General features: G+C 43.9%; 1 long non-coding RNA gene across 2 annotated transcripts in view; it reads left to right on the top strand.

Annotated features, from left to right (window-relative positions):
- Positions 1-11,549, top strand: part of LOC140626945 (uncharacterized) — a 96,596-nt gene extending 85,047 nt beyond the window's left edge. Inside the window, exons 1-4 of one of the 2 annotated variants that reach the window (XR_012025905.1) lie at positions 3,886-4,715; positions 5,873-5,935; positions 10,339-10,458; positions 11,112-11,549. This is a non-coding gene — a long non-coding RNA (uncharacterized lncRNA). Of the gene's footprint in view, positions 1-3,885; positions 4,716-5,872; positions 5,936-10,338; positions 10,459-11,111 lie in introns of those variants that run through there. The other variant, XR_012025906.1, reaches the window with a different exon arrangement.
- Positions 11,550-26,369: the final 14,820 nt, after the last annotated feature.

Below are 26,369 nucleotides of genomic sequence, written 5' to 3'. Positions count from 1 at the left end.
TGTTCTTTGGTTCTTCTTTGGTTCTTCTCATGGTTTTCTTTTCCCTCTGCCAGGAAAAGACCTTCTTCCTAAGAGAAGCTTTTGCTTCCACTTAAATCCCAGAATAAAGAAGACATATAAAGCAGAATCTGAGTCAACCTGCAGCTGAGCTGACATAAGCAAGAAATATAACCCCTTTGGGATTATAAACTTTTGGGATTTGAGGATGTTATTTGTCACTGTAGCATCACCTACCTATGTACTTCCTTTTTACAAAATTTTACCTGTGCTGTATGTAAAACCTGCTGAACTCTACATCCCACATTTCTTCTTTCCAGGATTCACTTTTCTTCTTTTGAAACAGTTCTTTTGGTGAAAGTCTATGATTACTAAAACTTTTGAGTTCTTGCATACCTGAAGATGTCTTTATTTTACTCTTACTCTGGAATAATAGTCTCACCAGGCATAGAACTTTACCATTATTTTATTTCACTATATTGAAGATTTTATTCCGCTGTCTTTTAGCATCTGCTGTTACATAAGAGAAAGTTTGGTATCAATCATATTCTTGTTTCTTGGTACATAATCCATCTTCCTTCTTTGATAGCTTTTAATATTTCCCTTTCTTGTTTTCAAGTGTGGCTATGAGTTTTTAAATCTATTTTCTCCCTCATTTCATGTATTCAGAGATGGAGGAGGAGGTTTTAGCATCTGTTCCACCTGCTGTCTTGATGCAGAACTTGGCTTCTGTATTACTAGGAGAGGACTTGCTTTAATGACATGTACTCATCATTTTGAATTGTCCATTTTTGTGTAATGCTGCAAAAGCCTGATGCCCCTCAGGCATCTGATGAAGCTTACAGAACTATTTGGATTTACCTTAAGCATTATTATTATTTTTTTAATATTTTATTTATTTATTCATAGAGACACACACACACACACACACACACACACAGAGGCAGAGACACAGGCAGAGGGAGAAGCAGGCTCCATGCAGGGAGCCCGACGTGGGACTCGATCCTGGGTCTCCAGAATCACACCCCGGGCTGCAGGCGGTGCCAAACGGCTGTGCCACCGGAGCTGCCCTACCTTAAGTATTATTAATAAACTTCTATGTTTTTGTAGTTCTGTGTCTTTTTTTAGGGTTTCCCCCTCCCGCTTCTTTTCTTTCAGGCTATCAGCTGCCATTTCATCCTAATGCCCATATACCCATCCATAGCAATCTACTGCATGTTGCTTGGCCTCTTCCCTGCTCCCCAGCTACCTCAGATTTATTCCTTCTGCTTTGTTGTGCAGAGCATTGTGTTCTCTCTAGCTCCTGCCTCCAAACTCAGCTTGCAGCTCCACTTTGAAAACCCATAGGATTATTCATGTGCTCTAGTACACAGTGGGAGATATCTTCTGACTCCTTTTCTTTTTTCTACCAGTTCAGCAAACAGAAAGAAATGGTATAGAAATTTATTTATTGATATAAATCATGCTACTGTATTAGTGAACATTGTGTCTGACTCCTAATAATAAAGACCCAAATAAAAGGGCTTAATCTAATAAAGCTTTTTTTACTCCACATTAAATAAACTTGATAGGTTAAGCTTCATAGGAAGTTTGAGGCTAGTATTGTGGCTCCTTAGTCTTCAAGGATCCAAGCACTTTCTATTTTTCTGTTTAGCCTTCTTTAACATTAAGCTTTCAAACTCCTTGTCCTTTCATGTTCACAAAATTGTTGCTAGATTGCCAGCCATCACAACCACATTCCAGCCAAGACCAAGAAAAAGATGAGAAGGGCCAAAAGGTATGCTCCCTACCTGAGTCAACCCCCTCTTAGAAGTTGCTAGACAGGGGATGCCTGGGTGGCGCAGCGGTTGAGCATCTGCCTTCAGCCCAGGGCGTGATCCTGGAGACCCAGGATCGAGTCCCACATCAGGCTCCCTGCATAGAGCCTGCTTCTCCCTCTGCTTATGTCTCTGCCTGCCTCTTTCTGTGTCTCTCATAAATAAATAAATACAATCTTAAAAAAAAAAAAAGAAGTTCCTAGACACCCTACATCTTCTATTTGTATTTCATTGGCCATCCCTAGCTATAATCTAAATGGAATATATTGCCTTTGTGCCATCCCCTTTGGTTGCTCTATGGTGTACATTAGCTTTCTTCCTCATTCTCAATTATATTCTAGTTAGATGGACTATGATCCAATATTTAAAATAAATATTTATCGGGAATCACTGGGTGGCTCAGCGGTTTGGCGCCTGCCTTTGGCCCAGGGCATCATCCTGGAGTCCTGGGATCAAGTCCCACATCGGGCTCCCGGCATGGAGCCTGCTTCTCCCTCTGCCTGTGTCTCTGCCTCTCTGTCTATCATGAATGAATAAATTAAAAAAAATATATATATATATATCTTTTGACTTTCATGGCCCTTGGCTATTTTCAAAGATCAAATCAATAGCTATAAAATGGATAAAACATTAAGTGTCAAAATCGTTGACTGTACCAACCTTGAAATACCATCCAGAGAGCACTGTAAAATTGGCAAAATTAGCTCACACAATTGCTGGTTAATTCAGTTCCATGTTTACTGAGTGGCTTTAGTGCTGACTAGGTGCCAGTTACCTGTGGTGGGTACAGGGACACTCAACATGGCCCTGTCTTTGGGGAGTTCCAATTTCACTGACTCACAGGTGCCTGAAGGCCCTTAAGGGGAAGCCACCAAATCATCTTACACAGAGGAGAGATGTGATCACATCTGTATTTCTGAAAGCTAGCCCAGGCTAGGTAGGATGAATAGGAAAAGACAAGACGCTTAAGGCAGGGGATTTCACTCTGGAGGCCAAATATTATTTTGTATTGCTGTGCCTTTTTTTCTTTTTTTCTTAAGATTTTTATTTTTTGAAGTAATCTCTACTCCCAACATGGGGTTCAAACCCACAACCTTGAGATCAAATGCTGCATGCTCAACTGACTGAGCCAGACAGGCACCACTACATTGCCGTGCATTTTCTCCTCTAATAATCACACCTCGCCTTCTCCACCATATGTCTGGTCTATCCCAAAATCCTCACTATCCCCCATCTTTAGTTTTTTCTCATCTTAAACTTTCAGTTCCATGCCTACTGTCCTGGAAGTCCAGGGATAGTCAATGTGATTTTCTGGGATCAAGAGTCAACACTGCCTTCCTTCATTTATTCCTCACACATTTCCAGAGCTTGTACTATGCTCTGGCCTTGGGACTAGGGTTGTAAAGGTGGATCAGACTCAATTGTTGCTTCCAAGGCAGGGACAAATTATTTTAGCTTCTCTTTATTCTTAAGAGCATTAGGAATCTAGAGCTAATTTTAGCTGGAAAAGGGGATTAGGTGAGAAGGGCAGAGCAAGAATTAGAACAAAAATGAGTAGTCTGAGACAGAGAACAGTGAAATCAGGAGGACAAATTTGCCCTCGGGGCCTAGTGGTAGTTTCTCCTAACCCCAGACTGCCTCCTCCCCATCCTTTTCCCCTTCCTCCTCCTCTTCCTCCTCCTCCTGTCTCCTCACAGCCAAGCTTGGCTTCCATTCAAACTTTCCGGAAATCCCCTACCCAATTTCCAGCTTTTGAAACAATGACTCTCTGGAGACTATTCCCATTGTCCTTGGAACTAGAACAATGAGAGAGTAGAGCCTCCTCCTTGGCTTCAGGCTACATCCCAGCTCCCAGCCTTCCCCACCAAAGTAAAAGCTTCCTCAACTCTCCAATCACTGTTTCCATCTGTCTAAAGGCAGGAAGTTGGGGGAAGTAGGCGGAAAAAGCACTTTCTATTAACTGCTTCTGAAACCCAAAGTGAGCCCCAGCTTCTAAGTACTACTTGTGGTCTGCCCTCTAGAGCTAGCACTAAGAAGGAATCTCTCCACAGGACTGCAGTAGGACACCTGAATAAGCTGGAGGTGGGCAGTAAAGCCCAGGGCTTGATTCCTGTATTTTGTAAATCTCTTTTGATGCCTTGGTTTCCCCCCTGCCATTGAGGTGAGGGGACCAAAGGACATTCTAACAGGATTGGCGGTCTGCTTTTTGGTCACTGCATGGCTCCTCTTCCACTCCCAACTCTGACCCTAGGAGACCCCTGTGCCCTTCCTTGCCCAATGCTGCCAAAAGGGCTGTTAAATGGGGGAGGGTGTGCAGGCGGGCTTTTTCTCGCACCACCCTGGCGCCTGACTGGATCGGGTTACTGGAGGCAGTCTGGATTTGAATGTGCAAATAAACAGAAGTGGCTTTGATCCGCCAGGCTGAGAGGGAGGGAGAAGAAAATGGAGTGCCCTGGTCAGAGAAGTGCATGCTGGGCACTTGCAAGAGGGTTTGGGGGATGTGGAGTGTGAGTTGTCCTTCTTCTTTTGACTGGAGAAACCTATTTTAAAGAAAAAAAAGGAGATCTAGAAAGAAGCAGGAACGTACTTCAGGCATCTCAGACTTCCTCTGCGGTCCAAATATTCCATTGGCCCTTTCTTGCTGTGCTGGAAGGGGAGTCGTGGCTTGGACCCCACCCTCCCTTAGGGCTGTCCTGCCTCTGGGACTTGTTGGGTGCTCTTGGGAGAAGGAGAGAAGGAATGAATGGCACTGTGGTTGTGGAGGTTCAGGGTGGGACCGTAGGTTGAGAGGGGGTAGGGCCTATTGTCTCCCTGGGCACTAATCCACAGCCACAGGCAGGCTTCAAGAGGGAGAGACAAAGGAGGGAATGGGAGAGCACAAAGGGAGCGAGGAATGAAATGGTAAGTAAAGGCAAACAAAAGTGAACCGGGGGAGACAAAAGCTGGGAACAATATTCCCCAGGCAATAGGCTCAGGAACAATAGGGACACTGACAGCCCCACAAAGACACCAGTGTCTCCAAGTAGACGTTATCTCAGGCAGTGGTTGGCAGCCCCGCTCTGGCTGTAGCTATTTTCAGTGCTGCTTTTGTGCCATGCTGAACAATATTCCTTGCATGGCTGCTGATAGAAAGATGAGAAGGTTTCTGTTTGATTCTCCTCTTCCTTCCCTCCCCCTTCCCCCCTTTCCAACCCCCACCAGCTCCAGCCATTCTGAGCTCAAGTCACTGGCCTGTTAGGGGTGTATGTGTGTGTGTGTGTGTGTGTGTGCATTTTGGAAGGGGACCAAGGGACCAAGCAGGGAGGGTCTCTATCAGGCCTTCCAGGGGCCCCCAATCTTACTAGGACCTCCATGGAGGGAAGAAAGACGAGGTTAGGACTGGGGAAGTAGGGATTAGAAAACTAGGTGTTGAGGAGGATTGTTTAAGGGGAAGTGGAGTCTGCCTTCACCAATAGTCACAAGACCAGCCTGAGCTATTCATTGTAAAAAGGCGTGCTCAGCAAGTGTTTTGCCTGTTGTGGGTGGCTCTTCATTTAATAGCCAAGGCCATAAGGGATCCTACCCAGCCTTCTGTCCCCCTCCTTCAAGAGCCATTGCTTTCTTCCATTTAGATACATAGATTTAACAGGTTCTTGACTAGCCCCCACCCCCCACCTCCAGACCACCTCTGCCACTCCAAGTTGAACCTAAAGATCAGAATAACTAGTCTTAGCTTGGGAAAAGACTGGTAGCACAGGCCTTTTTTATAAACCCAATGGCCATTCCCATCAGGGCACCCTTGACCCCAGTGGTAGCCATTCCCCACTAAGTATCTCCACTATTTTCCTTCCTAGAAGGACTCTGACCTTAAAACTATTGGGTCAGAGCTGTCCTTTCTCAGGGCCACTTTGTGTATGACACTGTTGCACTCTTGGTTTTCTCAGGGTTGTAACCCACTGCAGCTGTCCCCATGTGCTTAGGAAGAACAAACCCTACACTTTCTGAATTAACTGATCTTTTTGTTATTGTTCATATTCTTCTATTTAGATTTTTTTTTTTTTTTTTTTTTTTTTTTTTAGGTGGCTGAACTACTACATTTCAGGTCTCTGGCTTCTACAAAAAAATGGAGACCAAACTTCTTGGTAAGGTATTGATATTAAAACTTCAGGGAGGGGATCCCTGGATAGCTCAGTGGGTTTAGTGCCTGCCTTCAGCCCAGAGAGTGGTCCTGGAGTCCCGGCATCAAGTCCCACATCAGGCTCCCTGCATGGAGCCTGCTTCTCCCTCTGCCTATGTCTCTGCCCTTCTCTCTGTGTGTCTCTCATGAATAAATAAATAAAATCTTTAAAAAACAACAACAACAACAACAAAACTTCAGTGAGAATGCCTTCCTAAGAAACTAGACACAAAGAGGTTGACCCAGGAGGTTGAGCCATTGCTTAACTTGTGGGACTTGTGGCTGTTGGTCCATCTTTCTCAATATAAGTTTGCTCATTAAAGGATGGAAACACATTTCATACCTCTATGGGCTACCTTATGGCATCATGGCATATAATTGGTTTTCAATGAACACTCGCTGAATTGGACCAAACTTAGAGACTCAGAAGGGACATTAAAGCTCATCTAGGGGATGCCTGGGTGGCTTAGCGGTTGAGCATCTGCCTTCACATCGGGGTGTAATCCTGGAATTCTGGGATCAAGTCCCACATCGGGCTCCTTGTGAGGAGTCTGCTTCTCCCTCTGCCTGTGTCTCTGCCTGCTCTCTGTGTCTCTCATAAATAAATAAATAAAATCTTTTAAAAATAAAAATAAAATACAATAAAGCTCATCTAGTTACTACCTTGCTACTCAAAGTGTAGTCCCTGGACCAACAGCATTCGCATCACCTGGGAGTTTGTTAGAAATGCAAAATCTCAGGCTTTGTCTCAAGTTACTGAATCAAATCTGCATTTTAACAAGTTCCCCAAGTAATTCATATACTCCTTGAGAAGCTTGGACCTACTATAGCTTCTTCCTCTCTGCCTCCCCATACTCCTGCCCATACTCCTGCCATTCATAGCCTAGATTCTGGGAGCTAGACCAGGCCATTCAGTGGGCATCTACAATAAAATCTCTGTAGAGATGAGCTCACCACATGTGGTAACAATCTCAGGGGCAGCCTGGGTGGCTCAGGGGTTTAGCACCACCTTTGGCCCAGGGCGTGATCCTGGAGTCCCGGGGTCCAGTCCCACATCAGGCTCCCTGCATGGAGCCTGCTTCTCCCTCTGCCTGTGTCTCTGCCTCTCTCTCTCTCTCTCTCTCTGTCTGTCTTTCATGAATGGGTAAATAAAATCTTTAAAATACAAAACAAAACAAAAACAATCTCAGCCATAGTTGGACTCCAATGAATGTGAACAGGATTACATTGACTTTTAAGAGCTTAGGAAATGGGACCTTGCACTCAGCATATGGTCATTCAAGGCATGTTGAGAGAAAGGTTTACTTTATTATTTTTTAAAGATTTCTATTTATTCATGAGAGACACAGAGAGAGGCAGAGACATAGGCAGAGAGAGAAGCAGGCTCCCTGCAGGGAAGCCTGACTTGGGACTGGATCCGGGATCTCCAGGATCAGGCCCTGGGCTGAAGGCGGTGCTAAACCACTGAGCCACTGGGGCTGCTCCAGGAGAAAGGTTTAAATCACTTGTTAGAACCTCCCTGGATGATCGCTGTGATGGGTAATTTTATGGGTTGACTGGGCCAAGGATACCCAGACATTTGTTCAGGCATTCTTCTGGATGTGTCTGTGAGAGTATTTGTGAATGAGATTAACATTTGAATTGTAGACTCAGTAAAGCAGCAAGCTGCTGGGTCTAATGTTGGGTGAGCCTCATCCAATCAACTGAAGCCCTGAATGAAACAAAAAAGGCTGGCTAGGAGGGAGTTTTGCCTGCCTGATTGATGAGCTGAGACATTGGTCTTCTGTCTTGGGAGGTAAACTGAAACATGGTTCTTCCTGGGTCTAAGGCTTACTAGCTTTCGGACTGAAATGTACATCATTGGCTGCGACGGTTCTCAGTCCTTTGGACCTGGATTGGTTCTATGTCATCAGCTCTCTGGGTCTCTAGCTTGCTCACTGTGGATCTTGGGACTTGTAATCATATGTACCAATGCCTTGTGATAAATCTCTTTGTATTTGTGATTCTGTTTCTCTAGAGAATGCTAATACAGATTTTGGTACCAAGAAGTGGGAATGCTGCTCTAACAAATACCCAAATATGTGGAAGTGGCTTTAAAACTGGGCACTGGGCAGAGGCTGGCAGATTTTTGACATGCATGCTAGAAATATGGATGTTAAGGTCATTCTGATGAGGTTTCAGATAGAAATGAGGAACGTGTTATTAGAAACTGGAGGAGGGACACCTGGATGGCTCAGTCAGTTGGGCATTCAACTCTTGGTTTCAGCTCAGGTCATGATCTCAGTGTCCTGAGATGGATCCTAGCAATGGGCTCCTCACTCAGCAGGGAACCTGTTTCAGAATCTCTCCTTCCCTCTCCCCCTTTCCACACTTGTGCTCTCTCTCTTTCTCTCAAATAAATAAAAGTCTTGAAAAAAAAAAAAAACTAGAGGGAAAGTGATCCTCATTATAAAGTGGAAAGAATTTGGCTAAACTATGTTCTAGTGTTTTGTGGAAGGTAGAACTTTTAAGCAATGAAACTGGATATTTAGCTGAGATTTCCAAGCAAAGTATCAAAGGAATGACTTGGTTCTTCCTGACTCTTATAGAGATGCATTGAAGAAGGAATTATTTTTATTATTTTATTTTATTTTATTTTATTTTATTTTATTATTTTATTTTATTATTTTATTTTATTTTATTTTATTTTATTTTATTTTTATGATAGTCACAGAGAGAGAGAGAGAGAGAGAGAGGCAGAGACACAGGCAGAGGGAGAAGCAGGCTCCATGCACCGGGAGCCCGACGTGGGATTCGGACCTGGGCTTCCAGGATCGCGCCCTGGACCAAAGGCAGGCGCCAAACCGCTGCACCACCCAGGGATCCCTGAAGAAGGAATTATTAAGCAAAAAGGAACCAGAGCAGGACGCCTGAGTGGCTCAGAGGTTGAACACCTGCCTGCCTTTGGCTCAGAGCATGATCCTGGATTCCCAGGTTCGAATCCCACATCGGGCTCCTTGCATGGAGCCTGCTTCTCCCTCTGCCTATGTCTCTGTCTCTCTCTCTGTGTCTCTCATGAATAAATAAATAACATCTTTTTTAAAAATAAAATAAATGAAATAAATTTTTAAAAAAGGAACCAGAGCTTAAGGATTGGGAAAATTATCAGCCTATCCAGACTGTAAAAAATGAGAAAGCTTGTTCTGCAGAGAACAGTAAGAGTGTGGCTAAACAACAATTTGATGAAGAGATTCTGGGTGTAACTCATGGATATAATCAGCCACCTCAGCAGCAGCCAGGCAAAGAAATGTGATTATATAAGCAAAGACACTGCCAGTGTTTGAACTAAAACAAGACAAAATGAAGGAAGAGTGTTGGGCTTTTTTAGATCCTATAGAATAGGACCATAGGGCTATTTATCAAACGTGTGATATTCTTTTTTTTTTTTTAAGATTTTATTTATTTATTCATGAGAGACAGAGAGAGAGAGAGAGAGAGAGAGGCAGAGACACAGGCAGAAGGAGAAGCAGGCCCCATGCAGGGAGCCCGACGTGGGACTCGATCCCGGGTCTCCAGGATCAAGTCCTGGGCTGAAGGCAGTGCTAAACTGCTGAGCCACCCAGGCTGCCCTATTCTTTTTTTTTTTTTTTTTAAGATTTTATTTATTTATTCATGAGAGACACAGAAAAAGGCAGAGACATAGGCAGAGGGAGAAGCAGGCTCCATGCAGGGAACCCGATGTGGCACTCGATCCCAGAACTCCAGGATCATACCCTGAGCCAAAGACAGATGCCAACCGCTGAGCCACCCAGTCCCAAATGTGTGATATTCTTAAAGAAAAGGAAAAAATTGGGACATCTCACTGGGTCAGTCTGTAGAACACAGGACTCTTGATCTGGGGGTCATGAGTTTGAGCCCCATGATGGTGGAGCCTAATTACAAAATTAATTTTTTAAAAGAGAAAAAGATATAATGGGAATGTCTATCCTATGCTTGTCCACCATTGTAGTTTGGAAGTACATAATTTGTCTGATTTACAAATTAACAGCTGAAGAGGCATTTTCTTTCAGAAGGAATACCTTGGGACGCCTGGGTGGCTCAGTGGTTTAGTGCCTGCCTTTGACCCAGGGGTGATCGTGGAGTCTCTGAAATCGAGTCCCACATCAGGCTCTCTGCAGGGGGCCTGCTTCTCCCTCTGTGTCTCTGCCTCTGTGTGTGTGTGTGTCTTTCATGAATAAATAAATAAAATCTTTAAAAAATAAATAAATAAACCTATTTTAAAAAAAGGAAGAAAAAAAAAGGAATGTACCTCGAGTCATGCATACCTGATTTGAATATTTATTTTTTCTGATTTAAATATTTTTTTAAATTTTTATTTATTTATGATAGTCACACAGAGAGAGAGAGAGAGAGGCAGAGACACAGGCAGAGGGAGAAGCAGGCTCCATGCACCGGGAGCCCGACGTGGGACTCAATCCCGGGTCTCCAGGATCTCGCCCTGGGCCAAAGGTAGGCGCTAAACTGCTGCGCCACCCAGGTATCCCCTGATTTAAATATTTAAATGAGACTTTAGGCTTTAGGTTTTTGGGTGTTTTTTTTTTAAGATTTTATTTGTTTATTTATTTATTTATGAGAGACACACAGAGAGAGAAGCAGAGACACAGGCAGAGGGAGAAGCAGGCTCCCTGCAGGGAGCCTGACATGGGACTCGATCCCAGTTCTCTAGGATCAGGCCCTGGACCGAAGGCAGCGCTAAACTGCTGAGCCACCTGGGCTGCCCTAGACTTTAGGTTTAATATTAGAATGAGTTAAGACTTTGGGGGCTGTTGAGATGGAAACAATGTGTTTTGCATGCAATAAGTCATGAATTTGGGTGGGGGACAAGGGTAGAATGCTATGGCCCAAATTGTATCCACTCCCCAAATTAATATGCTGAAGCCCTAACTCCCAACGTGACAGTTTTTGGAGTAGGGACGTAATCAAGGTTAAATAAAGTCATAGTAGTGAGGCCCTGATAGGTTAAGGGTCCTATAAGAGGAGGTACCAGAGAGCTCTCTTTGTCCCCACCACATGAGGAAAGAGAGTGGGAAGGCAGCCATCTATAAGGTAGGAAGAGAGCTCTTTTTTTTTTTTTTTTTAATTTTTTTATTTATTTATGATAGTCACACAGAGAGAGAGAGAGGCAGAGACACAGGCAGAGGGAGAAGCAGGCTCCATGCACCGGGAGCCCGACGTGGGATTCGATCCCGGGTCTCCAGGATCGCGCCCTGGGCCAAAGGCAGGCGCTAAACCGCTGCACCACCCAGGGATCCCAGGAAGAGAGCTCTTACTGGAAACTGACCCTGCTGGACCTTGATCTGAGACATCTCAGCTTCTAGAACTGTGAAAAATAAATTTCTACCATTGAAGCCACCCAGTCTATGGTATTTTGTTATGGCAGCCTGAGGCTGGCTAACACAATCTATAATGATAGGAGAGAAGGAGAGGTCTCTAGGCTTGTACAGGGTGGAATGAAGGGTTCTGGAAGGGCCTCAGAGCACAGGACATAGAATTTCATTATTTTTTCAAAGTATAGATGGTAACATCTCCTCCTCCTTCCTGATGTCCTTGGTGCAAATGGGGTTTCCGGGGGGGCGGGGGGGGGGGTGCTGCTGCTGCCTGCCCTACAACTCTAAGTCATTCCCAGGCAGAGATGGGCATTCAGGGCTATTATGGTTATACCAATTCAAAACTCTTTTCTTGGACTGAAAGATTTTGCTGCTGTTGTTTATTTTTTTAAAAAAGATTTTATTTATTTATTCATGAGAGACACAGAGAGAGAGAGAGGCAGAGACAGACTCAGCCTCCATGCAGAGAGCCCGATGTGGGACCCGATCCCAGGTCTCCAAGATCACGCCCTGGGCTGAAGGCAGGTGCTAAACCACTGACCACTCGGGCTGCCCTGCTGCTGTTGTTTAGACAATGGTGCTATCTTCCCAATTGTAGGGGGGAAAGTTATAAATGAATAGAATCAAAATTTTACAATTACAATGAAATGTTTCTTTCTCCAGAGGTTAAAAAAAAGTACATTTGTTGGTGCTAACTTCTAAAAAGCTTTCTTCGTGTGGTTGTTTTAATCATAATATGTTCAATTTCATCATCTTCTATAAAGACAATCATGACTCCCAAGTACTCAACCAATGTATACAAATTTATAAACCAGGGAAGCCTGGGTGGCTCAGTGGTTGTTGAGTGTCTGCCTTTGGCTCAGGGCATGATCCTGGGGTCCCAGGATCAAGTTCGGCATCAGGCTCCCCGCAGGGAACCTGCTTTTCTCCCTCTGCCTGTGTCTGTGCCTCTCTCTGTGTCTCTCATGAATAAATAAATAAAATCTTTAAAAGAATTTATAAACCATTGCAGGGTTTATTTGACCCCTCCCTTATCAAACCAGTCCATTTCCTCCGGTGAAATGAATAGCAGTGTAATTTCTGATCTGTGGGCAATGTCTTGGATGAGGGGAGAGTATCTGGGGCTGGCAACCTACTGGCCAGCCAAACTGGAAAATCAGCTTTTCAAAAGTTTCTTTCCAACTCCTCCCAGACCCATTTATCTCAGATTATCCTCCACCTCCACTCCCCAGATTAGGGGAGAGCAGAGGAGAGAAAAAATATTAAGGTTTGGGATGGCATACCATTGAGCATATTTGTAATGAGTTCTGAGTTCTCAGCAACAGAGCACAACACTCAGCAAGCAGCAGCCGCCACAACAGCAGCTGTGCTCTTAGCTCTCCTAAGACAGGGATAACAAGAGCCTTACATGATCTTCCACCACTTCTGCACGTTCCTGTGTCTCCTGACATGACCTAATCATCCTCCACCAGCTACCTCTCTGGCCAATACATAGCAGGGTGTGGGCAGAAAGGATGACACCATTTTCCAAAGTCAAAGGATAAGCTATAGGATCCCGTCAGCCAGTATTGGGCAATGGCTCAGAGTTCCCAAAGAAGTTCAACAAAGTAGAAATTAGGTTACTGCAGACATATCCTGGGATGGAGAATTGAAGAGCCTACTCACATTCATTAATGAAGGGTAGTAAAATATGCAAGCCCAAAACATGCCACTATATTGACCTGAAGGCAATTGAGAAGAAGCAGATACAAGAATAGCTCTGACTTCCTGCCTAAAAGCAGGACATACATTTGTAAAGGTGTCCCCCCTCCCTGCTCTACCAGGAAGAACAAAGATCAATCATTGGAGACAACTCTAGACCCTTATCAGCCCAGAGATGGCAACAGAGAAATCTACTTAACAAATTTTACTGAAGTAACCCATATCAGCTATTAGTTCTCATGTATTTACCTTCCCATCAATTGCTTCCTTAGAAACTCGAAGTCCGGGCAGCCCTGCTGGTGCAGCGGTTTAACACTACCTTCAGCCCAGGGCATGATCCTAGAGACCCGGGATCGAGTCCCACGTCCGGCTCCCTGCATGGAGCCTGCTTCTCCCTCTGCCTGTGTCTCTGCCCACCCCACCCCCTACCCCGTGTCTCTCATGAATAAATAAATAAAATCTTAAAAAACAAAAACCAAAAACTCAAAGTCCTTTGTCCTGTCACTTCTCTAAAAATTTATTGTTAAGATGCTATATAAGTCCAAGTTCTAACCACCTGTGAGTTACTCATCACTGGGTACACCTATGTGTATGCACAACATACATGTTAGTAAACTTCTATTTTTCTCTTGTGAATCTTTTATCAGTCTAATTTACAGAGGCAACTAGTGAACCTAATATATGTGGAGAGAAAACAGTTTTTCTTCCTCTATTTGGGGAAATGCAAGGGCCCCTGGACTTCTTGGAAAGATGAGAGGAGGGAGGGTGATCCTCTGAAAAAGAGCCTTCTGGGTTGTGGAAGTTGAAGAAGGGATTTCAGCTTTTGCTGATGAATATGAAAGGCACATGTAAAATAACTGTAAACTTGAGCTCTTCTTTTAGAGTTAATAATGCAGGGTTTTGATTGTTTGTCCTACCATAGACCCTAATTAGTATTGTGCATTATCTGCACCACTCCCTGCCCTCATCTACTTCCCCAACCTGAGGCACACTTGGAAGCGAGTAGATTGTCAATCTCTCTTTTAAAGACTCATTTCCAGGTGGCAGACAGAAAGTTCACAGAGGGGTACCTGGCTGGCTCAGTCAGAAGAGCATGCAACTCTTGATCTCAGGGTTGTGAGTGTGAGCCCCACGCTGGGTGTAGAGAATACTTAAATAAACTTGAAAGAAAGAAAGTTAGTTCACGGAGACTGCCATCTGAATGATGCCTCTGGAATAAGCAAGGATGTGGCCCCACCCATTCTTGCCTATTAAGTCTGTGCCCCATCAGTGAGGCACCAAAGTCATCCCACTTCCTTTCCCATTGCCTAACCTTCGGTACCTAGATCACTGTCATCACCCGTTCTGTGTCTCTGCCTGCTATCTTTGGAGAGAGAAATGTAATTTCAACCTATCCTTTACCTTTCAGGAGGCATTAATTTATGCTGTGCTAGTGGACTAGGTGTCCAAAATCAAGGACTACTTTCCTTCTAGCTTAGACATTTTAAATTCTGAGTCAAGAGACACCTGGATGGCTCAGTGGTTAACTGTCTGCCTCTGGCTCAGGGCATGATCCTGGAGTCCTGGGATCGAGTCCCACATTGGGGTCCCTGCATGGAGCCTACTTTTTCTTCTGCCTGTGTCTCTCATGAATAAATAAATAAAATCTTTAAAAAAAAAAAATCTGAGTCAAAATTATCCTTTGTTTTTTTCAAAATTCTGTTGAAAAGTCAGGCATTCTAGGATTAAGTTCCTGATCAAACCAGCTAGGCTGTGGTCATTGAACACTGCCCCTTTCTTGGGATTCATTACCTACTTAGCATATTCATCTTTGCTCTCAGGCTTTGGTTTCCCTTACTCATTCTTGGTCTGAGTTTTCTCCATAAGCGACCCTACTGCTTTCATTAGGCATCAAGCTATAAGATGAAAAAGGCCTCATGCCGCCCCTGCTCGGGGATCAAGTCAACAAGGGTTTTTCAATATCCATTGTATGCAAGACACAGTTCTAGGACGAGAACTGGAGGATGAGCAAAAAGATGCAGTGAGTTGGAGGCTAGCCCTGCCCTCAAGTAGTTCACAGCTAGCTGGAGAAAAAGACATAATCATATGTAGAGTGAATTGATAGATTTCAAGAGGACATTAAAATAAAATTGAGAAGGAAGCACAAGTTAAAAGAAGATAAAGTCAATACCGGTAATAAAAGAGTCAAGGAAAATAAGCCTTGAAGTAAAAGTGGAATTGGTCAGGCAAAAAGGAGAAGGAATGACCTTAGAAAATGATATAAACAAAGATACAGTTGGTTATGCTGTGAGGCTTGTTTTGAAAACATGAATTTGTTCCAATTTGATTCATACATTAGGGAGCAATTTGAACATAATGTGATTTTTGCATTTGCGCAATGCTTGATTTTGCCCTGGAAAACAGGTGGAGAAAATGCACCCAGCAGAACTATGCAGGGTAGGAATACACAAAATGTACATAAAGCACACCGCTCAAATGTTTACCCCCACCTGAGTTCACAGTGTTATATTTTAGTCTATGTTCTGCTGAAGTGAGCGCAGTTCACAGTGTTGTAAACCATACCCATTTATATCCGGCGTTATAATGTTCTTTCCAGTCTCAGATAAACTCCCCTCCCACCACTTCACAGTAACTCAAAAGTTGTGCCCCTTCCAACATCCGCTTCCATATGCAAAGTTCAAGTCTGTTCTGGGGTATAGTGCTATGTTTATTATAGTATTTACATATTTCTCAACTATTTAAAGTGAATAAACTGTGCTACTATTTTATTAGGCTCCTGTCTTTTGTTGTTACTAACAAAGTGTTTGAGTATTGTGATCTCTGACCCCATTTTTCCCATAAGCCCTTGGTTTTCATCATAAGGCTTTTGCATAGTGTGGTTATTTTTAGTAGCATATGTTACTTTATAGCAGAACTGACTGTATAGGTTTTGGTAATAAAAATACTACTTGGGGGCAGCCCCGGGTGGCTCAGTGGTTTAGTACCACCTTCAGTCCAGGGTGTGATCCTGGAGACCCAGGATCGAGTCCCAGGTCCGGCTTCCTGCATGGAGCCTGCTTCTCCCTCTGCCTGTGTCTCTGCATCTCTCTCTCTCTGTCTCTCATAAATAAATAAATAAAATCTAAATAAATAAATAAATAAATAAATAAAATACTACTTGGAAAACTGTGAACAAATGATTAGGATTATGGCTGCATTTATGTAGGAGAATTTCAGACATAAAGTTGATGTCAGATTAATTTATTCTTTTTTTTTTTTAGATTAATTTATTCTTTATGCATTCAGTTGACAAATACTTGTTCCGTGCATATTGTATACCAGGCTCTGTTCTAAGTGTTGAAGTTACAGCAATGAAGAAAAGGGACAAAAATCCTGCCTGCCAGGAGTTTATATCCTAGTTGAGGAGAGAGACAAACACAAGATAAATAAATAAAATATATAGTATGTTAGATAGCAATCAATGCTAAGAAGAAAAAAATAAAACAAGAAAGTTGATATAAGGGGGGCGGGGAAAAAAAAAGAAAGTTGATATAATATCTCAGGGGCTGGGTTTGGATATGGTGTCAATATTATTTACTGCTGTATAACAAACTATCTTCAACTTTAACATCTGAAGGCAACAAATATTTCCTATCTCGGCCAACCCTGTCAGGACCCCTCTCACTTCTGAGAGCTTTCTCTGTATCGTTACTTAATAAACTTCTATCCCTTTACTCAAAACAAAAACAAAACAAAAATATTTACTGTCTCACACAGATTCTGAGGTTAAGAAAGACAAGAGTAGATTAACTAGAGTGGTTCTGGCTCAGGATCTTTCATGAAATCACAGTTAAGGTATGGGTTACCAGCTTCCATGCTCACGTCATACCTTGAAGCCTCAGTTCCTTGCCCTTTTCCATAGAACAACTTGTGACATGGTAACTTGCTTTACCTAGAGAGAATGATTCAAGAGAGAGATTGCATGCCCAAGGTGGAAGTCATAGGCTTTTATAACCTAACCTCAGAAGTGACCCATCATCACTTCGGCTGCCACACAAACTAACCCTAGTACAACGTGGGAGGGGACAACAGGAAAACACAAGAGTACGGGTATCAAGATACAATTGATCATGAGGGGCTATTTTTGTTTTGTTGTTGTTTTTAATTTTATTTATTTATTTATGAGAGACGGGCCGGGGGGCGGGGGGAGTGCAGAGACACAGGCAGAGGGAGAAGCAGGCTCCATGCAGGGAGCCTGAGGTGGGACTTGATCCCAGGACCCCAGGATCACGCTCTGAGCCAAGGCAGACACTCAACCACTGAGCCCCCAGGTGCCCCCCCTCCTTTTTTAAGATTCATTAGGGGCTATTTTGGAGGCTAACTATCATAGTGACCAAGAAAGTCCTCATTAAGGGCAGCCCGGGTCGCTCAGAGGTTTAGCGCTGCCTTCCCTCCCAGGGCGTGATCCTGGAGACCCGGAATTGAGTCCCATGTCCGGCTCCCTGCATGGAGCCTGCTTCTCCCTCTGCCTGTGCCTCATGTCTCTCTCTCTCTCTCTCTCTGTGTGTGTGTGTATGTGTCTCTCATGAATAAATAAATTTAAAAATCTTTTTTAAAAAAAACTATAAAAAAAAGAAAGTCCTCATTAAGAAAATGACCTTTGGATTAACCCTTGAAGGAAATAAGGGAGGTAGCCATTAGAATATCTGGGGGAAAGTCATTCTACGTAGGTGAAACAGCATGAACAAATGCACATGCCTCGTGTGTTGGAAGTACACCGTGTGCAATGAGCTGCAGCAGAATGGATGAGAGGGAGAGGAAGAGAAGATATCAAAGAGGTGACAGGAAAGGGGAATGCTTCCTTCTTTACCTTAAGTGAAATACGAGTTTTAGTAGGAGTGATATGATCGGACTCAGGATTTAACAGAGTTTATCTGGTTGTTGTTTTGATAATAGGCCAAAGGCGGATGCCTGGGTGGCTCAGTGGTTGAGCATCTGCCTTAGGCTTAGGGCGTGATCCTGGGGTCCTGGGATTGAGTCCTGGATCAGACTCCCCAAGGGAGCCCACTTCTCCCTCTGCCTCTCTCTGTGTGTCTCTCATGAATAAATAAATAAAATATTTAAAAAGAAACAGAAGGAATAGACCAAAGGGGAAGCAAGAGCAGGAGCAAGAAGTTAAGTTAGGAGGTGAGAGATGGTGGTAAGAGGTGATGGTTAGGAGAGGTGACGATGGTCTAATTTTGGTTGAACACTCAGGATTTGCTAATGGGTAGGCTGTGGGATGTCAGGAGGAAGAGGAGGAAGGAAAGGAAGGGAAAAAAAGGAAGACTTAGAAGATGCTCTTTAGGGCAGCCCCAGTGGCTCAGCAGTTTAGCGCTGCCTTCAGCCCAGGGCCTGATCCTGGAGACCAGGGATCAAGTCCCACATCCGGCTCCCTGCATGGAGCCTGCTTCTCTCTCTACCTCTCTCTCTCTCTCTCTGTGTGTGTGTGTCTCTCATGAATAAATAAATAAATAATCTTAAAAAAAAAAAAAAAGAAGAAGAAGATGCTCTTTATCAAAAGCTACTGAGAGGAAAAAAAAAAAAAAAAAAAGCTACTGAGAGGATGAGAAATGTCCCCTGGATATGGCCTGTAGAGTTCTTCTGCTACCATGACTGGAGCAGTTCTGGTGGAGTGGTGGAGGCAAAACCCTCACTGGAGGGCGTTGAAGATAGTTTGAAAGGAGATAAATGAGAGACGGAGTTTTCTTTTTTTTTTTTTTTTTTTTAAATTTTATTTTATTTATTTATGATAGGCACACAGTGAGAGAGAGAGAGAGAGAGAGGCAGAGACATAGGCAGAGGGAGAAGCAGGCTCCATGCACCGGGAGCCCGACGTGGGATTCGATCCCGGGTCTCCAGGATCGCGCCCTGGGCCAAAGGCAGGCGCTAAACCGCTGCGCCACCCAGGGATCCCCAAGAGAGACGGAGTTTTCTTTCTTCCTTCCTTCCTTCCTTCCTTCCTTCCTTCCTTCCTTCCTTCCTTCCTTCCTTCCTTTTTCTTTCTTTCTTCCTTTCTCTTTCTTTCTTTCTTTCTTTCTTTCTTTCTTTCTTTCTTTCTTTCTTTCTTTCTAGATTTTATTTATTTATTCATGAGAGATGCAGAGAGAGAAAGTCAGAGACATCGTCAGAGAGAGAAGCAGGCTCCTGCAGGAAGCCCGATGCAGGACTCGATCCCAACACCCTGGGATCACGCCCTGAGCCAAAGGCAGACGCCCAACCACAGAGCCTCTCAGGTGTCCCGAGACTGAGTATTCTTTCAAATAATTTTGTGTGTAGGGAGGAAGTAAGTTGGAGTCTTAACTGAAGGGGAAAATGGAGTCAAGAGATGTTTTTTTTAAAGATTTGTTTATTTGAGAGAGAGAGAGCAAGGGGAGAGGCAGAGGGAGAGAATCTTCAAATGGACTCCCTACTGATGGGAGAACCTGATGCAGGGCTTCATCTCCGGACCCTGAGATCCTAACCGGAGCTGAAACCAAGAGTTGGGTGCTTAACCGACTGAGCCACCCAGGCCCCTCGAGAGAGGGTTTTTTTTTTTTATTAATTAATTAATTAATTAATTTATTTATTTATTTATTTATTATTTTTTAAAGATTTATTTATTTATTTATGATAGACAGAGAGAGAGAGGCAGAGACAAAAGAGGAGGGAGAAGCAGGCTCCATGCCGGGAGCCCGACGTGGGACTTGATCCGGGACTCCAGGATCACGCCCTGGGCCAAAGGCAGGCGCCAAACCGCTGAGCCACCCAGGGATCCCCAAGAGAGGGTTTCTAAAAGATGGGAGATACAGCCCCATGTTTGTGTGCTGACAAGTGATGAGAAGGGAGACCTAATGGAAGAGGTAGGACAGTAGAACTGCTGGGGCAGAATCCTGAGGGGGTGAGAGTTTCTGAGAGCTAGTGTAGGAGGCAGGTTGTCCTCATCAAAGAGCACAGACAGTGTACCCACTAGCAGGGCCAGGGGCAGAGGGCCTGGGCCCAGGAGCAGGGGAGTGGCTGGATGGAGTAAAATCTCCGACTCAGTGTGAGGATGTGTTGGAGTTTGAGAGGGAGAAGGGAGGAGAGTAGGAAATAGGGCGTGTCTGCTATGCAGCCTTAAGAGTCATGCGTGACAAATGCCCATGGATGTACAGTTAACCAGTCAGCATAGCTGTGGATTGCTCTCAGCCCTGTTCAGCTGCGTAGGAGCAGGTGCAGTGCGGAAGGAGAGACTGGGTTTAAACAAAGTTGAGGTTAGACAATGAGAAAGAGCTGGTATGGCTCGCCTGATTTATGTTCTTGTGGTTCTGAGGAACACATGCGCTGGTTTGCCCAGGGTAGTGCTACCTTATGCCTGGTTTCCCAAGGTGATCAGTAATAGTGCTCCCTTTCACTTTCAAAACTGTTTTCATTTGGGTAACAAATGAAATGATCATTCTACATAGAGTAACATGGAGCCACTGGGGTTTTCTCAAGAGCATGCATCATTGTTTGACTTTTTTTTTTTTTTAATTTTTATTTATTTATGATAGTCACAGAGAGAGAGAGAGAGAGGCAGAGACACAGGCAGAGGGAGAAGCAGGCTCCATGCACCGGGAGCCTGATGTGGGATTCGATCCTGGGTCTCCAGGATCGCGCCCTGGGCCAAAGGCAGGCGCCAAACCGCTGCGCCACCCAGGGATCCCGACTTTTTTTTTTTTTAAAGATTTTATTTATTCATGAGAGGCAAAGACACAGGCAGAGAGAGAAGGCTCCCTGTGGGGAGCCCTGTGCAGGATTCAATCCCTGGACCCTGGGAAGACCTGAACCAAAGGCAGACACTCAACTGCTGAGCCACCCAGGTGCCCCGTTGTTTGATTCTTAAAAAAAAAACAAAAAACAAAAAACAACAACAAAAAAAAAACACTAAATAGGGACGCCTGAGTGGCTCAGGGGTTGAGCGCCTGTCTTTGGCCCAAGGCGTGATCCTGGAGTCCCAGGATAGAGTCCTGCATCGGGCTCCCCGCATGGAGCCTGCTTTTCTCTCTGCCTATGTCTCTGCCTCTCTCTCTCTCTCTCTCTCTGTGTGTGTGTGTGTGTGTGTGTGTCTCTCATGGATAAATAAATAAAATCTTAAAAAAGAAAACCAAACCACCAAATAGATTGTAAATTCCTTGAGGTCACCGTCATGTTTCATGCCTTCTGTCCCTCATAGCTAGCATAACTTTTTTTTTTTTTTTTTTTTTAGCTAGCATAACTTTCATCTGTCTCTCAGTTAACCCAGCAAAAACATAGATGACTCAGGACTGGAAGAGCCACTGAGGATGATTCCAATTTTAGGCAAATTCTCCTTGCTCTCAAAACAAAAGAAAGGGATGGAGGCAATTTATACACCTTTCATAATCCTGCTCATGAAGATTACGGGGGCAAAGTAGGTAAGAGTAGAAAGGAGACCAGTCAAGACTAAGAACAATGCAAGAGGTAGGCTGACCTAAGGAAGAATTTCAAGCTCAAATGAGGTTATCTGTTGCTGCATAATGAATCACCCTAAAATTTAATGACTTAAAACATCAGCAGTAGTTTCACTATCTCTCACTGTTTCCGTGGGGCAGGAATTTGCAAGGGATTGGTTGCGCAGTTGTGGTTTGGGATCTCTTATATGATTGTAGTCAACCAGCTGGAGCTGGAACAGTGGGGGATCTGAAGAGGTTGGGGGCTGGTGAGATGTTTTACTCTTCATATTGTCACAGGGCCTGCTGCCGGGCTGATTTCATTTAGCTCCAAGGATTGTGTCCTCTGGGTAATCAGACTTCTTCCACGGTGGCTGAAAACTTCTAGGATGAATGTCCTGGTGATTTAGCTTAGAAGTCAAAGCGTTGGGGCACCTGGGTAGCTCAGTGGTTGAGCATCTGCCTTTAGCTCAGGTCGTGGTCCCAGGTGCAGGGATGGAGTCCCACATGGAGCACCCAGCAGGGAGCCTACTTCTCCCCCTGCCTGTATCTCTGCCTCTCTCTGTGTCTCTAATGAATAGATAAATAAAATCTTTAGATTAAAAAGAGAAGAAATCACAGTGTTACTTCTGTCCTAAATCTGCTTGGTGTCAAAGGAAGAGGACATAGAAATTACTTCTTAACAGGAGGAGTGTCAAAATCACTTTATTATTTTTTTTTAAGATTTATTTACTTATTTATTTATTCAGAGACAGAGAGAGGCAGAGACAGGCAGAGGGAGAAGCAGGCTCCATGCAGGGAGCCGCAGGTGGGACTCGATCCCAGGTTTCCAGGATCACCCCCCGGGCTGCAGGCGGTGCTAAACCGCTGCACCACCGGGGCTGCCCTCAAAGTCACTTTATACGATAACATGGAATGGGCAATATTGTTTTGCTTTGGAAAATATAATTGTGACACTAAGTTTGGTGTCTTCTACCTTACTTCCTTCCAAGGAATCTTGTTGGGTTTTTTGTTGTTGTTGTTGTTACCTTTAACCATTTTTATGGTTAATTTTAGGTAAATTTAGGCAAATCACCCTAAATTTAGGTAAATTTTAGGGTGATTCATCCCCAGGGGCTCCTTGGTGGCTCAGTGGGTTAAGCGTCTGCCTTTGGCTCAGGTTGTCATCTGGTGATCCTGGGATCTAGCCCCATGTCAAGCTCACTGCTCAGCGGGGAGTCTGCTTTTCCCTCTCCCTCTCTCCTTCCCTCTGCCCCCTCCTTATTTGTACTCTCTCTCTCTCAAATAAATAAAATTAAAAATTGAAAAAATAAATATCCTTCCCCAAATGGAACTTCTTGCCTAGCTTCCCTTCCTGATGCGTGGTGATGTGTGTAAAGGATTTGCTCAATGTCCAAAGTGTCTGGAGGAGGATGGAGATTGTAGGCTGTACCTCCTCAGAAAGAAACTTGACATTATGATGTGAATTGCTCCATTTCAGCAGTTCAAAAAAATTATCAATATGACTTCACATGACACATTAGGTTTTATTGATGCAGAACAAGTTTAGTGGCTTAAAATAACACACAGTTGTTACCCCACAGTTTCCCTGGGTCAGGAGTCCGGCATGTTTTAGACGGCCCTCTGCTCGTGGTGTCACAAGGCAGAAATCGAAGTGTCAGCTGGTTTGTTTTCATCTGGAGGCTCATCTACAGAAAGGTCCATTTGCAAGCTCGCTCAGGTTGTTGGCAGAGTTCATTTCCTTGCATTTGTATGCCTGGAGTCGTCATTGTCCTCGCTAGCTGTTAGCTGGGGGCTCCTGTCAGCAAGTAGGTCTAAGGCCCTTGGCCATATAGCCTTCACAGGCCATTTAAACCTAGTAGCGTAACCGTGAACACAGAGCTGCAAACTGGTGATCGCCAGGGGGAGAGGGTGGGAGAAGGAAGGATAAATTAGAGGAAGGGGAGGGACCCCTGGGTAGATCAGCAGTTGAGCGTCTGCCTTTGGCTCAGGTCGTGATCCTGGGGTCCTGGGATCGAGTCCTGCATCGGGCTCCCCACACGGAGCCTGCTTCTCCCTCTGCCTCTGCCTCTCTCTCTGCGTCTCTTATGAATAAATAAATAAAATCTAAAAAAAAAAAAAAAAATTAGAGGAAGGGGAGTAGGAGGTACAGGCTTCGGGTTATGGCATTTTTAAGTCCACAAGGGATGAAAGGCACGGCACAGGGGATCTAGTTGATGGGACCGTCCTAGCATTGTGTGGTAACAGATGGTAGCTGCACTTGTGGTGAGCACAGCATGAGGTATAGAGTCGTGGAATCAGCATGTTGTACACCTGAAACTAATGTACTATTGTGTGCCAACTATACTCCTATATATGCCAATAAAAAATATTTAGGTTAATGGTGGCACACTCTAAAAGTTCAATAAATGTCAGGTATCATTAAAAAAGGGAAAAAAAGAAAACAGCCACAATCCGCAAACAAACACAGCACCTACCTCTCCAAGGCCAGCAGCAGAATCTGTCATACATCCCATCTCTGACTTCAGGGCAGACCCTGTCTCTTTTAAGGGCTCACTTAATTAGGTTGGCCCCAACCAGAATAATCTCCATTTCGAGGAACTCAGAGTCAACTAATCTGGAACCTTAAATATATCTGCAGAATCCCTTCACATTGTCAGATAACATAACCTAATCTTGGGAGTGAAATCCATCTGATGCAGGATCCCATCACACTCAAGCACAGAGAACAGATTATATGGTCCTGTACTCTGGGGGATGGGACTCTCAGAGGCCATCACACTTGGTCTGGGAGGAACTTCTGATGGTGGGTTTCCTATGTTAATCAGGTTAAACTTTTTGGAACCAGGAAGGGACATCCCCACATGGTATCCTTAAAGGGACCTGGAAAGGTGAAGGAGAGGGAAGCCTCCTTAACTTCTGACATGGGTCACATATAGTGGAGCTCCCCCCAGAACTGTGTTTATGAATCCCAGTTAATAAACTAACAGAAAAGAAGTTATTTTTTAAAACACAATATAAAGAAAAAAATAAAAATAAATGGAAAATTGAAACTGTAATAAACCCAAGATCTAAAAAAGGGCAACCGTAAAGTTAAAAGTGATAAAGAGAAACAAAAAATATCATTGAGAACAAGCACTTTAAATGAAATTAAAGAGGGGATCCCTGGGTGGCTCAGTGGTTTAGTGCCGCCTTCAGCCCAGGGTGTGATCTTGGGGTCCTGGGATCGAGTCCCACATCAGGCTCCCTGCATGGAGCCTGCTTGTCCCTCTGCCCCTGTCTCTGCCCCCACCCCCCCTCTCTCTCTGTGTCAATCATGGATAAATAAATAAAATCTTTTTTTAAAAAATGAAATAAAAGAAAATGTATAAAATACTAAGAAAAGGCAAAACACATTAAGAACAATTAAAGTGGGGGTGCCTGGATGGCTCAGTCTGCTAAGCATCTGCCTTAGGCTCAGGTTGTGATCTCGGAGTCCTGGTATCAAGCCCTGCATCTGGCTCTTTGCTCTCTGCTCAACAGTGAGTTTGCTTCTCCCTCTCCTTCTGTGATCTCTCTTGCTCTTGGTCTCTCTCAAATATAAATAAATAAATAAATAAATAAATAAATAAATAAATAAATAAATAAATTTTAAAAAGAACAATTAAACTGTGCCAAATCAGTTCAAATTGAAGATCGAATGATTAAAAGGGCCAAATAACTTTTAAAAGCTAAAATAATAAAATTAAATAAAATGTAAGAACCAAGGAAGTAAGGAGCCATAGTAAATGTGTTTAAATATGGAGCAACAAATTCAAAAGCTTAGCAACCTCACATTAAGTTGGCCAGAATTCTTCAAGCTGAAGAAACCCCAAAATCCAACACATATATGTGAGTGTCTTTCTCAACCAGGGTTCCCCATCCAAACGACAGAACACTGAAAATTATTTGAGTGAATATTTTCTCAATGCTCCCCCCAAATGGTACAGAGCTAGTACCATTTACATTTAAATGCACAGAAAAGGGATCCCTGGGTGGTGCAGCGGTTTAGCACCTGCCTTTGGCCCAGGGTGCGATCCTGGAGACCCGGGATTGAATCCCACGTCGGGCTCCCGGTGCATGGAGCCTGCTTCTCTCTCTGCCTGTGTCTCTGCCTCTCTCTCTCTCTCTCTCTGTGACTATCATAAATAAATAAAAATTAAAAAAAAAATTTTTTTTTAAATAAAATAAACGCACAGAAAAGTCAATTCATCGTACATATGGGATGCCTGGAGCATTAGGGCTTCATTCTCTCACCAAACTAGCTGATCTATGTCAAAAAGTATGCAATTGAGAAAGGATTGGTCAATTTGGCACACAGTTCTCTGATGTTTCTGAGAGACAAATTTTAGGTGAGAAGTAGAAACTGAAGGAAGATTCCTGGGACACTTTCCTCTTCAATAGTTGCGTGGTCAGGTGATAACTGACTGAAACACATAAGTCACTTTGGATCATTTACAGAAAATAATAAGGTCATCAACAGTTGTCAGCTTCACCCAGATGAATTCAGAGAGGTAGCAGAGAACATTTATGTATTTGATTTTACTCATAAGCCTCCTGGCCAAAGGCCCAAGGAGGACTTGTGATTGGTGCCTTCTTAAAAAAAAATAAGACTTTTCCAAATTCACATTGGGATGGGCCAAAACTATCTTATAAGGGAGAACTGATGCCAGAGCAGCTCCCAGATGCTCCTTTCTTTTCTTCCCCTCCAGCATTACATAAGTGAAAAAGACAAATGACTGCCAGCTTCACACAGCTGTACTCCTCCTGGCCAAGGGACTCCTACAATCCCATAGGACTCAACACACTCTAGAAGGTAACTATGGGCACCGCCTGCTAAATTCTGCTTGACCTCTGAGCTGCATTGACATTGATTATGCTTTCCTTA

The sequence above is a fragment of the Canis lupus genome, chromosome 38, assembly GCF_048164855.1.
Source record: "Canis lupus baileyi chromosome 38, mCanLup2.hap1, whole genome shotgun sequence".
Lineage (NCBI taxonomy): Eukaryota > Metazoa > Chordata > Mammalia > Carnivora > Canidae > Canis > Canis lupus.
The sequence above is the reverse complement of the archived record's forward strand: the minus strand, read 5'-3'. Positions and strand labels throughout refer to the sequence as shown.